Genomic DNA, 13960 nt, shown 5'->3' with positions numbered 1-13960 from the left:
GAGACTAAATTTGCTATTGAAGATTAGTATTTTTGCTGCAAATTTGCAAATTATGATTTAAATATTTTTGTAAATTCTGAAATATTTTAAGAAGAATGAGAATATGAGACTGCCACCATAAATCTTTGGAATTGAGCCAAGTGAAAGCAGTAGTCTCTATAATTTGAGATATTTAAGCTATTATTCATTGGAAAATTTGATATTTGAAAGAGAACATTTGTTATTGTTAATTCATAGTTGATTTGACTTTGTCTTAAAACTAAATTATAATGTAGTTTCATAGAAAGTGAGGTAATTATGATGTTTGACCCTCTATAGGTAGATAAGACCATAATGGAAAATACACTTGATGTTTAGTATAAAGATGATATGTTCAGAAATTTTTTGAATAAGAATTAAAAATATAATTACTCTATACTGACTTTTGAATACAATTATAGAACACCAAATTGATAGATGGATGAAGTGACTTTCTTTGTAAAAGATTTTGGGCATATATTCAATTGAATTGCTATTTGGTTGGGAAAAGTTTTGTGATGTGTTTTAAAAATCTATAATATTATTTAGGCTATTATTAGGTTTTTAATTTTTCTTATATTATGATTTTTGGAAATACATACTTATATAATTTATAATAATGTGTATGTAATGTATAATAATGTTAATTTGAAAATTGCTATCCAGAGGACTGATACAATTGTATAAACTGAAAACAAATTCATTTTGATATTGTTAAAACCTATTAAGTATTAAAGGATACATTTTGCTTAAAAATGAATGAACGGATCTATGAAGATAATGATTACAATGATGATGTAATAACTCAGAGTTTGGTTAAGTACTAGAGACTATAAATACCTGAAAAGTTTTTTGGAGACTTGCTAGATTTTCAGTCTTCTAGATCTTTAGCCTGAGTAATATCATAAATCTTATTAATTCTATGAGAGAAGTTGCTGAAAAGATGTTGTGAAGTTCTAATAATTTGAAATATTTTAATGAGAAACCAGGATCTTTCATAGTTTAAGTAAAGGGGCTTGCTTACAAGTTTATTTTATAGAGAGCAGTTTATATCATAAATTGATTATTGCTTATGAAAATTATGAAATATACTTAGAAGAATATGTATTTAAGTTTCATTTTTGAGTCAACTTAGTATTGTTAGATTTCAGTTTTAAACATTTTATTTTGGCTTTAAGAGTTAATATACAGGGCAGCTAGGTGGCACAGTGGATAAAGCACCAGCCCTGGAGTCAGGAGTACCTGGGTTCAAATCCGGTCTCAGACACTTAATAATTACCTAGCTGTGTGGCCTTGGGCAAGCCACTTAACCCCATTGCCTTGCAAAAAAAAAAAAGTTAATATACAGGACCAGCTAGGTGACGCAATGAACAGTGCATCAGCCCTAGAGTCAGGAGGATCTGACTTCAAATATGACTTCAGACACTTAATAATTACCTCTGTGACCTTGGGCAAGTCACTTAACCCCATTGCCTTGCAAAAAAAAAAACCCTAAAAAAAGTTAATATAAAGTACCTTCAGATATGGATATATAGCAGTGTCAAGATTTATAGTAGTGTTTTCTGAGTTTTGATTAAAATATGATGTATGTAAGTATCATAGAATGGGATTATTTTCTTAATTTATAATGATTGATACCTGCTCCAGCATGTATTTAAACAAGAAAGGATGTGCAGGATAAAGATTATATGTGTTTATTGTCAGTTCTCATTGCAACAACATGGGAAAACAATAAGTCACGCCTAAGCTTTGGTTAATGATTTTAATTAAAATCTCTTGGGTCTTTAATTTGACATTGTTCTGAGTTTTGATTTTAGGTATGATTGACAGAATTGTCATTATACAATAATTCACCATGTATAGGGAAAGCAACGTGCTTCTCAAAAAGGATGCTGACTGAGAGCCACTGCAGGTGGATGTCTGTGCCTGGGAAGATTAAGAGAATGAACTTGCATAGTAGATGGAGAAACTCTTGACTCAGTTTCCTTATTGTTCAATTTCCCTGTCAATAGGAAATTTTCTCATTTGGTTAATTCTAAAACTGGCTGTGATGCCCTGTGAATATTGTGGAGCTTTGCTACATAATTTAGTGTTCTAAAATAAAGTCTAATTATGACTCTTACTAGGAATCAACAGTTTTACTGTTTACATCAAATCAATCTGTGCCCTTGAAGGGACAGTCTTTTTTTTTTTAGTTTTTGCAAGGCAATGGGGTTAAGTGGCTTGCCCAAGGCCACATAGCTAGGTAATTATTGTGTGCCTGAGGCCAGATTTGAACTCGTACTCCTGACTCCAAGGTCAGTGCTCTATCTACTGCACCACCTAGCCACCCCGACAGTCTTGATATTATTATAACCATTTTCCTTTTTTCTTTTCATAGCAAATTTCTATAACCAAGGCAAGTGAACTATAAGCATCTTTTTCTAACTGGACCATTTGAGGATATATTATCCTCAAAGGAAAGATAGGAAAATTAGATAAAAATGTGATGTGATAAAGATGTAAAAGTTTTAAATTTTAATGAAGTAATAAACTTCTTAGATATTTATAAAGCCTGTGATGCTTTCACAAATTCTAAGTTATTACATAATCATCATCATTTACCAATTCATTATTTTAATCAAAATACATCCAATTTAAAAAACTATAATAATAATAATAACAGTTTTATATTATATCCATATATAAACATTTGACTTCCAAATGTTTCCCTTAAAAACAATGCCAAAAGGACCTGTATAAATTTAGCTCTGTGAGATTTGAACTGAACTAGCTTTTGGAAAATCAAATTTAAGAGTAACACTATTCAATAACTGCCTTGGCAATAAGGCCATTCCAGAATTTCCTAGGGAAAATATTTCTAAGTATCAGATGACTATATAAAAGAGTTAGGGTCCATAATGGAATTAAAGGTGGTTTAATTTTAATTTGACTTTGTTTACCTATTTAACTAAGTTTGTCTCCTTAGGAAATATATGAGATTATGAATGTTTAATGACATTGAAAGAAACATGAGATATGCATTTATTTTTTTTTAAACTTTTTGTGTTGGGGCAGCTAGGTGGCACAGGGGATAGAGCATGGGCCCTGGAGTCAGGAGTACCTGAGTTCAAATCTGACCTCAGACACTTAATAATTACCTAGCTGTGTGGCCTTGGGTAAGCTACTTCACCCCATTTGCCTTTCAAAAACTAAAAAAAAAAAAAAAAAAACTTTTTGTGATACTTGTGGTTATACTTTTTTTTTCAGTGTCTGGAAAATATCTTTGTATGATGGAATGCACTTATTTCTCAGTGTAATTCTAACTCCTCTAACTTGTGGTCCCTGATGCTTACCCATTTTTATCCCTCTGACTATGAATTGTCATTAATCTGGTCCTTAAAGGAATTCTATTAAACTCTTGGAAAAAATGAGCAGAGAAGGAGATGCCTCCACTGATTCAGGTTATTTAAAATTTTAACCAACCTTATCAGCTTTAATAATATAGCAATGTTGTATTTAAAGCCCCAAAGTAGGGAAATTGTGGGAAAACTTTAAGATAGTTTTTGAACTTGACACCCAGGAAGTGTGATTGCTAGTTTGTTTGGTCATGTATTAGCAATTCCCTTCTTTACCCAAATGAAGAGATGTAAAACTCATTAAGAGATCACAAGATATGGGTTACTGTATACTCATTTAAAATATTATCTTGCCCTTATACTACATTAAATTAGGTGATATTGTGGAAGGACTCCATTATACTTAAGAGTTAGGCATTATAAAGCAAAAATTCGTAACTGAATGATTTAATGTTTATTTTCTTTACCAGTTTTTAAGAGTCTCTAATCAGATGATTTTCTTTATTATACTCTACTGATTTTTAAAGTACACTTTTATAGATCTTTAACACTAGCATCTTCTTTAGTAAGGTTTTTACTCCTAAAACAGTATTACTTATATCGAAAGATACAAAACTGAATGCTTTTCTTTTTTATATGATTTTTTTAATGTCATAATCAGTGCTAAGGCTTCTTGATATCAATTATGCTTTTTGAAATCAATATTGAACCTTCTGAAATTAATATATCAATTGTTCATGGGAAATCGACTGAGAGAAAAATCAGTGTGCTTGAGATAACTGGCAACTCTAAATTTCACTATGTAGTAACCACCATTAAATATACATTTCAATTATTGAAAATGCAAAAAACATATCTTATCAGTAAATAAAATCTGACTTTTTACAAAGTGAACAAATTAAATAATTTAAAAGAAACCCTAATGAACTGTTCTTTACAGACTCCAAGAAATTAGGATTTTAAAAAAACTCTCTTGAATTATGTTAAAATTTATTAACATTTAGTGGCAGCTAGGTGGTGCAGTGGATAGAGCACCAGCCTTGGAGTCAGGAGTACCTGAGTTCAAATCCAGCCTTAAACACTTATTAATTACCTAGCTGTGTGGCCTTGGGCAAGCCACTTTACCCCATTGCTTTGCAAAAACTAAAAAAAAATTATTAAAATTTAAATGTTAAATTTAGTTTTAAAATTTTGATTTTTCCTGACATTTATCAGGCTTTCAAATGGGAAAATGATACAATTGTTTGGTTTCTAGACAACATGATATGGAGGAAAAGGTTCTTTCTTCTGAATCCAGGGAGCAGAACTTACTAGCTGAGAGGGCAGGTAGGTGATGATTATTATCTCCATTTTGCATATGGGAAAACTGATGCAGACTATCGTTAACTTATACAAGAATAATGGACACCTAAACCTGAGTCTTATTCTTTCACCATTTATATTCACACACAGAAATTTGTTGGGAAATCAACTGAGAGAAAAATCAGTGTGCTTGAGATAACTGACAACTCTAAATTTCAGATTTTGTTATTATTGATCCATTTAGGAACATCTACAGGAACAAATTTGCTTCTCTGTAGACTGCTTCCCTACTGTCGCCACTTTCTAGCAAATCGAATATTATTCTCTTTTACTTTCAAACTTAACACCTTTAAATGGGTGCTGTGAAAGTGTTAATTAACACTCTTAGCTAAAGTTCATTTTAGACCAGAAAGTGTCAAAGTTCTTTAGGACAATGTAGCCAAGTGAGAAGTCGTATTGTCTAATCATCATATCAAAGAGTGCTCAGTAAAGCAGTTACAAAGCCTTTCTTTCCCCTCTAACTAGAGGAGAAAGCAGTAACATGTACTTCTAAGAGGCTTCACCTCTCTCAAACTCTAGGTGGTGGTGAAGGGCAATAACTGATATTCAAGTTGTTACCCACTGAATTGGAGTCTTTAGTCAGTCAGTATGTCAACAAGCATAATAAAGCTTCTAAGAGTTAGACCCTGTGCTTAGGACTGAGGATACAATGACAGACAAAAAATAGTCCCTGCTCCCAAGAAGTTCTCAGTCCAGTGCAGGAGAAGGCATAGAAACAGCTGTGTACAAACAAGATCTATATAGGATAAATTAGTTATGCTCTCATAGCTGAAGCTTTCAGTCAGCTGACTGGTCCAGAGATCCTTCACACAGCTGCTATAGCACTTGCCTTTTACGCTCTACTGTTTCTTCATTCTGCTACTCTATTCTAACCAGGTTTCTTCATCCCTTCTTCATTCTTCATTCACTCATCTATGGCTTAAGTCAAAGCTTCCACATACTCAGTAACTTATCTTTTTAAAATTTAATTTAACTTTCCCCAATGAACAAAAATATATTTTTCCCTTCCATGTCCTCTTCCATTTAAAATAAAAGGAAAATAAAGAACTCATAACAAATATGCCTTGTCAAGCAAAACAAATTCCCACATATCCAATAAATGCACACAGACAGCCCAGGTTATAACCCAGGTCTTCTCACTGGAAGTAGCAGTGGAATTTGGCAGCTCCCTGAGTGTCTGAGCAGCCTTTTAAGGATTCACCATCTGGTGTGAGGAAGGAGTTAGAAAAGGTGCTCTAAAAATTGTCTGCTTACTCAAGACTCTGGCTGATTACTGATTCAAGTTAAGATCTCTCCCTGTAGTCAAAACACAAACCTCTGCAAAGATGATTCCAATCTCTATTGGTATAGGGACTGTATGTACATTCGTAGACAATATGAAAATTCAATAGACCTAAAAGAAGAACAACTTTTGTTGAGAGAGAACTCATAGAGTTGTCACAGCCAAATAGCAAGCCTGAGTGAAAGAAGTCTGGCAAATGAAGTCAGCTTACTAAAGTTGGATCTGGATACACATTTTTTCCAGCAATGGTAACACTGATGGGAGCACAATGAAGATGGGTGTAGGTTTTTCCTGAACAAATCTAATCTGGTCAACAAGCTTGTGTAATTATCAAAAGGAGTGAATGACAGGCCCAAGATAATGTGATTGCCACTTGTAAGAAAATGCCATGCCACCATAATCCCACCATAAGATGGGAGCCTATTTTTCCCCACTAAGATGAACCCTAAAAATTTTATGACAATATGGAGACCTTATCATCAATGTGCCAAAAAAGCTTTAATTCTGGCCTTAATGCTAGAGTTGGTTCAGACTACCAGACATGACAGGGAGTTTGTGGGAGGAATGAAGTTGGAAATAGCAACAGCAATGGTTACTTACTACTGTGAATCTCATAACCTTCTCATCACCAAAATTGTCTTCAGTTTACCATAATAAAAATTTATGGTTGTACTCTTAGAGCAACTATTGGCATTTAATAGGCTATATAATTGTAAGAAGAGACAGGTGTGAGTGTGGTTACAGAGTACTAGACTGATCAGACTTATCCTCTCCAAACTAATTTATTTATATTCATCAGAAGTGGTGATCCCAAGGCAAAATGACTACCTGAAGAATTAATATAAAAAAAAAATTAGAATGCCTCTCTCAGTGGAAACAGTTTGTTACTAATTTGGAGGGAAAGTTGAGCCAAGACACAGTTGGCAACAGGGGAGCAGAAAAGGATTAGGCAGCTTTTGGAGATTTTGAGTCCAGCACTGAATTTGTTCATTTGGGACAGGACACTCTCAAACATCAAGACTGGTTTGGGGGCAGCTAGGTGGTACAGTGAATAGAGCACTAGCCCTGGAGTCAGGAGGACCTGAGTTCAAATGTGACCTTAGATACTTAATAATTACCTGGCTGTGTGCCCTTGAGTAAGTCGTTCAACCCTATTGCCTTGCAAATGCCAAAGACTGGTTTGGCAAAAAATAATGGGAAAATTCAGAAGCTACTAAATGAAAAGCAAGTACTCCATAGGATTTATCAGCAGCACTGTTCATCCATTTCTAAGAAGGCAGCATTTAATTCCATCAAAAGTAAAGTACAGGGGGCAGCTAAGTGGCACAGTGGCTACAACACAGGCCCTGGAGTCAGAAGGACTTAGGTTCAAATCCAACCTCAGACAATTAAAAATTGCCTAGCTTGGGCTTGTCACTCTTAAACCCATAGCCTTAAATAAATAATTTTTTTTAAAAAAGTAAAGTACAAGCACAGCTTAGAGAGATGTAGGATTCTTGGTTCAGTAAGAAGGCAGAGAAATCCAGTTTTATACCAATGGTAACAATCCAAAACACTTTTATTATGCCCTGAAGGCTATTTATGGGTCAAAGTCTTATGGTGCATTTCAGTTACTCAGTGCTGATGGAATTAGTGATAAGGATAAAACCCCAAAGAGATGAACTGAACACTTTCTTTTTTTTTACTCTTTTATTTAATATTTATGTATTCTCATTTTGTACAAATAATGCTTTTTTATGCATTAATAAAATATTCTTGTTTAAGAGTAAACAAAATACCCCCCCAAATATAGACTCACTTGAGCAATAAAGTAAAGGGGAGAGAAAAAATTAAAATTAAAAAAATAATAGTAATAATTGTAGGTACGACCAGGTGGTGCAGTGGACAGAGCACCAGCCCTGGAGCCAGGAGTACCCAAGCCCACATCTAGCCCCATACACCCAACAATCACCCAGCTGTGTGATATGCAAGCCACCCCAACCCCACTGCCCTGCAAAATCCAAAAAAAAGAAAGACCCAAAATAAAATAAAATAGTAATAATAGTAGGGGAGGTTGGGTGGCAGACAGAGCACTGGCCCTTGAACCAGGAGCACCCGGGTCTGAATCCAGCCTCAGACACCCAATGATCACCCTCATATGCAGCCCCAGGCAGGCCACCCAGCCCCATTTGCCCTGCATCCCCCCAAAAATAATATTGATAAAAAATGTGCTTCAGTCTGTGTTCCAATACCACCAACTCTGTTGCGGGTGGATTACATTCTTTATAAGTCCATCACAAATGTTACTTCCATATTTTTCCACCATTGACATTGCTAATCGCAACTCCCTCCTTTCATATTTCTCTACTACCATGTACTATATATTCTTTCTCCTTTCACTCTGACTCTGCTGTAGGGTAGCTGAGTGGTGCAGCAGACAGATCCCTGGCCCTGGGGCCAAGAGGCCCCAAGCCCCCATACCACCCCTTAGGCCCAGCATCCACCTGACCTTATGATCCCAGACAGGCCATCCAATCCCAGCCCCTTGCAAGAAGTAAAAAGAAAATGTGTTATATCTGACCACTCTCCCCCCATGGTCCATCCTCTCCTCCATCACTCACATCCCCCCCTTCCCTCTGTCCCCCTCCCTCTCCTTCTTACTCCAGATGTCTATACCCCATTGAGTATATATGCTGTTTCCTCTCCTAGCCACCTCTGATGAGAGTGAAGATTCCCTCATTCCCCCTTGCCTTCCCCCCTTCCATATCATTGCAATAGCTCATTGTAATAAAGAAAAATCTTATTATATGAAATATCTTGGCCTATTCCCCCTCTCCTTTTTCTTTCTCCCATTCCATTTCCATTTTTTCTATTGACTCCATTTTTACACCATATTTTATCTTCAAATTGAGCTTTCTCCTGTGCTTCATCTATAAAAGCTCCTTCTACCTTCTCTATTAACTGAGAAGGTTTATATGAGTATTAGCAGTGTCATTTTTCTATACAAGAATACATGCAGTTCATCATCATTAAGTCCCTCATATTTTCCCCTTCTCCTCCAATCTCTATGCTTCACCTGAGTCCTGTATTTGAAGATCAAACCTTCTGTTCAGCTCTGGCCATTCCAACAGGACCTTTGAAATTCCCCTGGTTCATTGAAAGTCCATCTTTTTCACCCTAGAAGAGGACATTCAGTTTTGCTGGTAGTTGATTCTCTGTTGCATTCTAAGTTCTTTTGCCTTTCAGTATATTATATTCCAAGTCCTATGAGCTTTTAATGTAGTTGCTGCTAAGTCCTGTGAGATCCTGATTGCAGTTCCAAATTATCTGAATTGTGTTCTTCTGGCTGCTTGTAATATTTTCTCTTTGACTTGGGAGTTCTGGAACTTGGCTATAATATTCCTGTGGGTTGTTTTTTTTTTTTGGATCTCTTTCTCAGGAAGATCAGTGGATTCTCTCCATTTCTATTTTTCCCTCTACCTCTAGGATATCATGGCAATTTTCCTGTAGTAATTCTTTGAAAATGATGTCAAGGCTCTTTTCCTGATCATGACTTTCATGTATTCCAATAATTTTTAAATTATCTTTCCTAAATCTGTTTTCCATATCAGTTGTTTTTTCAATGAGATGTTTCACATTTTCTTCTAATTTTTCATTCTTTTGGTTTTGAAGTATTGATTCCTGATTTCTGTTAAATTCATCAATCTCCCTGAGTTCTGTTCTTTGTCTGAAGGATTTGTTTTCCTCAGAGAGCTTTCTTATCTCTTTTTCCATCTGGCCAATTCTGCTTTTTAAAGCATTCTTCTTCTTGATAACTTTTTGAACTGTTTTATCCATTTGACCTAAGCTGGTTTTTAGCATGCTATTTTCTTCAGCATTTTTTTTTGGATTTCCTTGGCAAAGCTGCTGACTTCATTTTCATGTTTTTCCTGCATCTCTCTCATTTCTTTTCCCAGTTTTTCTTCTAACTCCCTCATTTGATTTTCAAAGTTGTTTTTGAGCTCTGTCATAGCCTGAGCCCAATTTCTGTTTTTCTTGGAGTATTTAGATGCAGGAGCTTGTGCTTCCTCATCTTCAGACTGAGTGTTTTGATCCTTCTTGGGCTCACAGGCAAAATATTTCTCAATGGTGTTCCTTTTTTTTCTCTGCTTACTCATTTTCCCAGCCTGGGCCTGGTTTGGGGGTGCTTCCTGAGCTTTTGGAACACTCCCACAAGGATCTTAGTGTGTGAGGCTCTGTCCTTCCTCCTGGTCTGTGAATGACCATAAGTGCCCCACCTCTGCCACAGGGCTGAGGTGGGGGGGCCCTGCTGTTCTATGGGGGGGTGCCTAGCCTGTGACCAGGATCTGAATGTGGTCAGAACCCCAGTGTCCTGTTCCAGGGACAGAGGACAGTGCTCAGGAGTCTCTCTCTCTGCTCCCTACCTAGGCTCAGCACTCATGCTCCTGCTTACCAGCTTCTGCTTCCTGTTCCTGGATCTGGGCTGCCATGGGATCAGTTGCTCACTGTGTGCCCTGAGGGCTGGGCTTCACATGCTTCGCTCTGGCAGAGGTTCCCCCCCACCCTTCCCTCAAGTTGTGCCAGTGCTCCCTGGGGCATAGGTCAGGAAACTCCCCTGTGAGCTGTGACTCCCAGAACCCTGGGGCTGCCTCCAGGAGGCTGAAGTTCTTTCGCTCTGGCGGGCCACCTCTCTGGCAGGCTGCCCCTCCAACCCTGGGGAGCAGAGCCTTTCTGCTCTTTTCCAGGTTTCCTTAAGTAGGAGAACTGCTTCACTGGGTCCCTCTATGGGTTCTGTCTCTCAAAAATTTAGTTAGAGTCCTTAGTTTAGAAGTTTTATGAGAGAGCACCTAAGAGATGATCCTCTCTTGTCGCCATCTTGGCTCTGCCCCCTGAACTGAACACTTTTATAAAGTTCTCAATAGACTGTCATCAATCATTGCTGAAGCCATTGACTATTTAACCTTAGGTTGAATTCAATCCTTCCCTAGCTAAAATTCCAACTGAAGAAGAGGTTTTGAATGCAATTAGGCTCCTTTCTTGAGGCAAAGTAGCTGGTGTTGATTCTATTTTAGTTGAGACTTATATGGTGGGTGGTGGGTCCATTATTCATAGAAAAGCTGACTTTCCAAGTTATATGGCAAGGGGGTTATCCCCCAGGAGTTCAAGGATTCCTTCATTGTTCATAAAAGAAATATATTGATCTGGGATAATCACAACCATTACTATCAAGATTCTTGCTAGAGTCCTCCTTAATAGGCTGATCCTTCACTTTTAAAGATGGTCATCTACCTAAGCCAGTATGACTGAAGAAAGAGCCAAAGAACAATTTATATGGTGTTTGCTGTCCAACAACTCCAGAAGAAATACCAGGAGCAAAAAAGAGGTCAGTCCACAATATTTGTAGATTCTTAAGGCCATTGATACTGTCAGTCTCCAGAATTTATGGAAAATTATGTCAAAATGTGCTTGCTTTAAGAAGGTCAACAATATTGTACATCAATATCATGACAGCATACTTTCTCAGTTTCTGGATAGTAGTCATTACTCTTGTGCTTCCCTAGTTATCAGTGGAGTGAAATAAGTCTGTGTTCTTGCTCCTCTGTTTTTTAGCATGATGTTTTCAGTCATGTTGTCAAATGCTTTCAATGATGGCCAACTTGGCATCAAGTCAACCATGTCACTGATGGTAAATTCTCTAACTCAAAAAAGCTACAACCAAGACCAAAGTGGAGGGAGTGTTGATCATGATCTTCTGTTCACAGAAGATTGTGCATTTAATGCAGCCTCTTAAGCTGAGATGCACAGAGTATAGATCAAATCTTTGCTGCTTGTTCTAATTTTGGCAAAACAATTAACATACTTCATTCTAGTCAGAAGCTAGGTGGCTCAGCAGACAAAGTCCTGCTCCTGAAGTCAGGAAGATGAGTTCAAATCTTGCCTCAGAAACTTACTATTGGTGTTAGCCCTTGGTATATCACCTAGCCTCTGTTTCAGTTTCCTCATTTGTCTAATGAAGATAATAATAACACCTTCCTCCCAGGGTTATTGTGATGGTCAGATGAGATATTTAGAACAAAATAAGTGCTGTATAACAGTCTATATCATCATCATCATCATCATCATCATCATCATCATCATCATTATTATTATTATCGAATGGTAGTATGCTTCATCATTAGTCCTTTGAAATCACAATTCATTGCTTTGATCAGAGTTCCTAAGTCTTTCAAATTTGTCTTTTGTCATTGTTATTGTTGAATTGTTTTCCTGATTCTGTTCACTTCATTGTACATCAATTCATGCAAGTCTTCCTACATCTCTGAAACACTATACCTTTAATAATTTACTATGTATGGCACAATGGAATTCCTATAAGTCACAAACCAGAGTTGGTTTATCTCTTCTACTGGTTGATGCATACTCACTTAGTTTCTAGTTCTCTGTTACTACAAATTTCCCTGGGTCAAAGGGTATGTACAATTTAGTAACTTTGGGAGAATAATTACAAATTGTTTTGTTCTGCCCCTCTCATTACTCCAGTGGGGAATCAGAAAATTTTCTTCCCATGTAAAATTCTTGACTTTGGGGAGAAAGACTGCTGTTTTTGCTGTTAATCTTGAATGTAATTTGGTCTCTGAGGAAAAAAGATCATCATCAAGAAACATAATTCATTAACTAGATAATTAAGACTTATGAAAACACATTAAATATTGAAATCATGTGTCGTTCAGATGGTGAGAAGGATAATGCCATTTTGTATCTTCCTGGGAGCCTCAGTACCATATGTTAAACTGGTTACCAGGCAAGAATTTCTTTCTTAAAGATTAACTGCCATCAAAATTTCACAAATGGTCAAATGGAAATTTAGAAATAGTTTAAGTCAGCACATTTAAGAAGGTCTTTAAAAATATTTATTTTTTTAAGAAATGACCACAGTACATTTAAACCTATGTTCTTGACTTTCTACTCTGACAGGCCTATAAAGTGCTGTTCATTTGTATTCATTATTAGTTTGCACCTTAGAATAGATCTACTTTGTGATAATAGGGTATCAATTCCTTACTATTGATTTACTGAAACAAATTGATTAGTTTCCATCAGAAGGTCAGTTCTGATTTTGCATAGATAAACAAATTAGTGATTTGAAAAGCATCAATAAGGAAATAAATTATATTCTGCCTGTAGAGTGCTTGTAACTCTTTTAACTTGGGAAATAACATTCTATATAGAATAAATTATTTGTGAGTATGGCATTGTTAATTCAGAACTTCTGCCCAGGACAAATATCCCTTTTCACATAATTCTCTTAACGTATTGCTTTGGATATGATCTAACTTCCAACATAATGATTTCTTTGACTCTTATTTCTGTGATCATGAAATACTGAACACTATATTTCATGATGAGATTTTCCTTCATATATAGAGAATAGAGAATTCAATAATAAAATTTTCCATTCTATGAACATGGAAAGAGACACATTTTCTTCTGTGATAAATGAAATAGTTATATATTTAAATAAATATTTAAATAGATTATTATATGATTTAAGATATTTCTCACATTTAAAATTAACATTATATTTTAAATAAGTTTTTCTTCTAACACACTAACTCAACTTTAAGGTCAACTAGGTGGTGAAATGGATAGAGCACTGGCCTTGGACTCAGGAGAATGGGAACTCTAATTCAACCTCAGACACTTGACACTTACTTAATGACCTTGGGCAAGTCACTTAATCCTGATTACCTCACATCCAGGGCCATTTCCAGTTATCCTGATTCATATCTGGTCACTGGATTCAGCTGACTCCAAAGCAAAAGGTGAGACTGTGACTTAGCATAACACCTCCTCACTCAAATCCAGTTTGTTTACTTGTTACCTCCCTGTTGTCATGATCTTTAAGAATGAAGTACAAATGTAGATGAAAATAAAGAAATAAAAATAATAATAAAAAAGAATGAATTCAGCAACTCTGCTT

This window comes from Macrotis lagotis, chromosome 1, assembly GCF_037893015.1.
Source record: "Macrotis lagotis isolate mMagLag1 chromosome 1, bilby.v1.9.chrom.fasta, whole genome shotgun sequence".
Classification (NCBI taxonomy): Eukaryota; Metazoa; Chordata; class Mammalia; order Peramelemorphia; family Peramelidae; genus Macrotis; species Macrotis lagotis.
The sequence above is the reverse complement of the archived record's forward strand: the minus strand, read 5'-3'. Positions refer to the sequence as shown.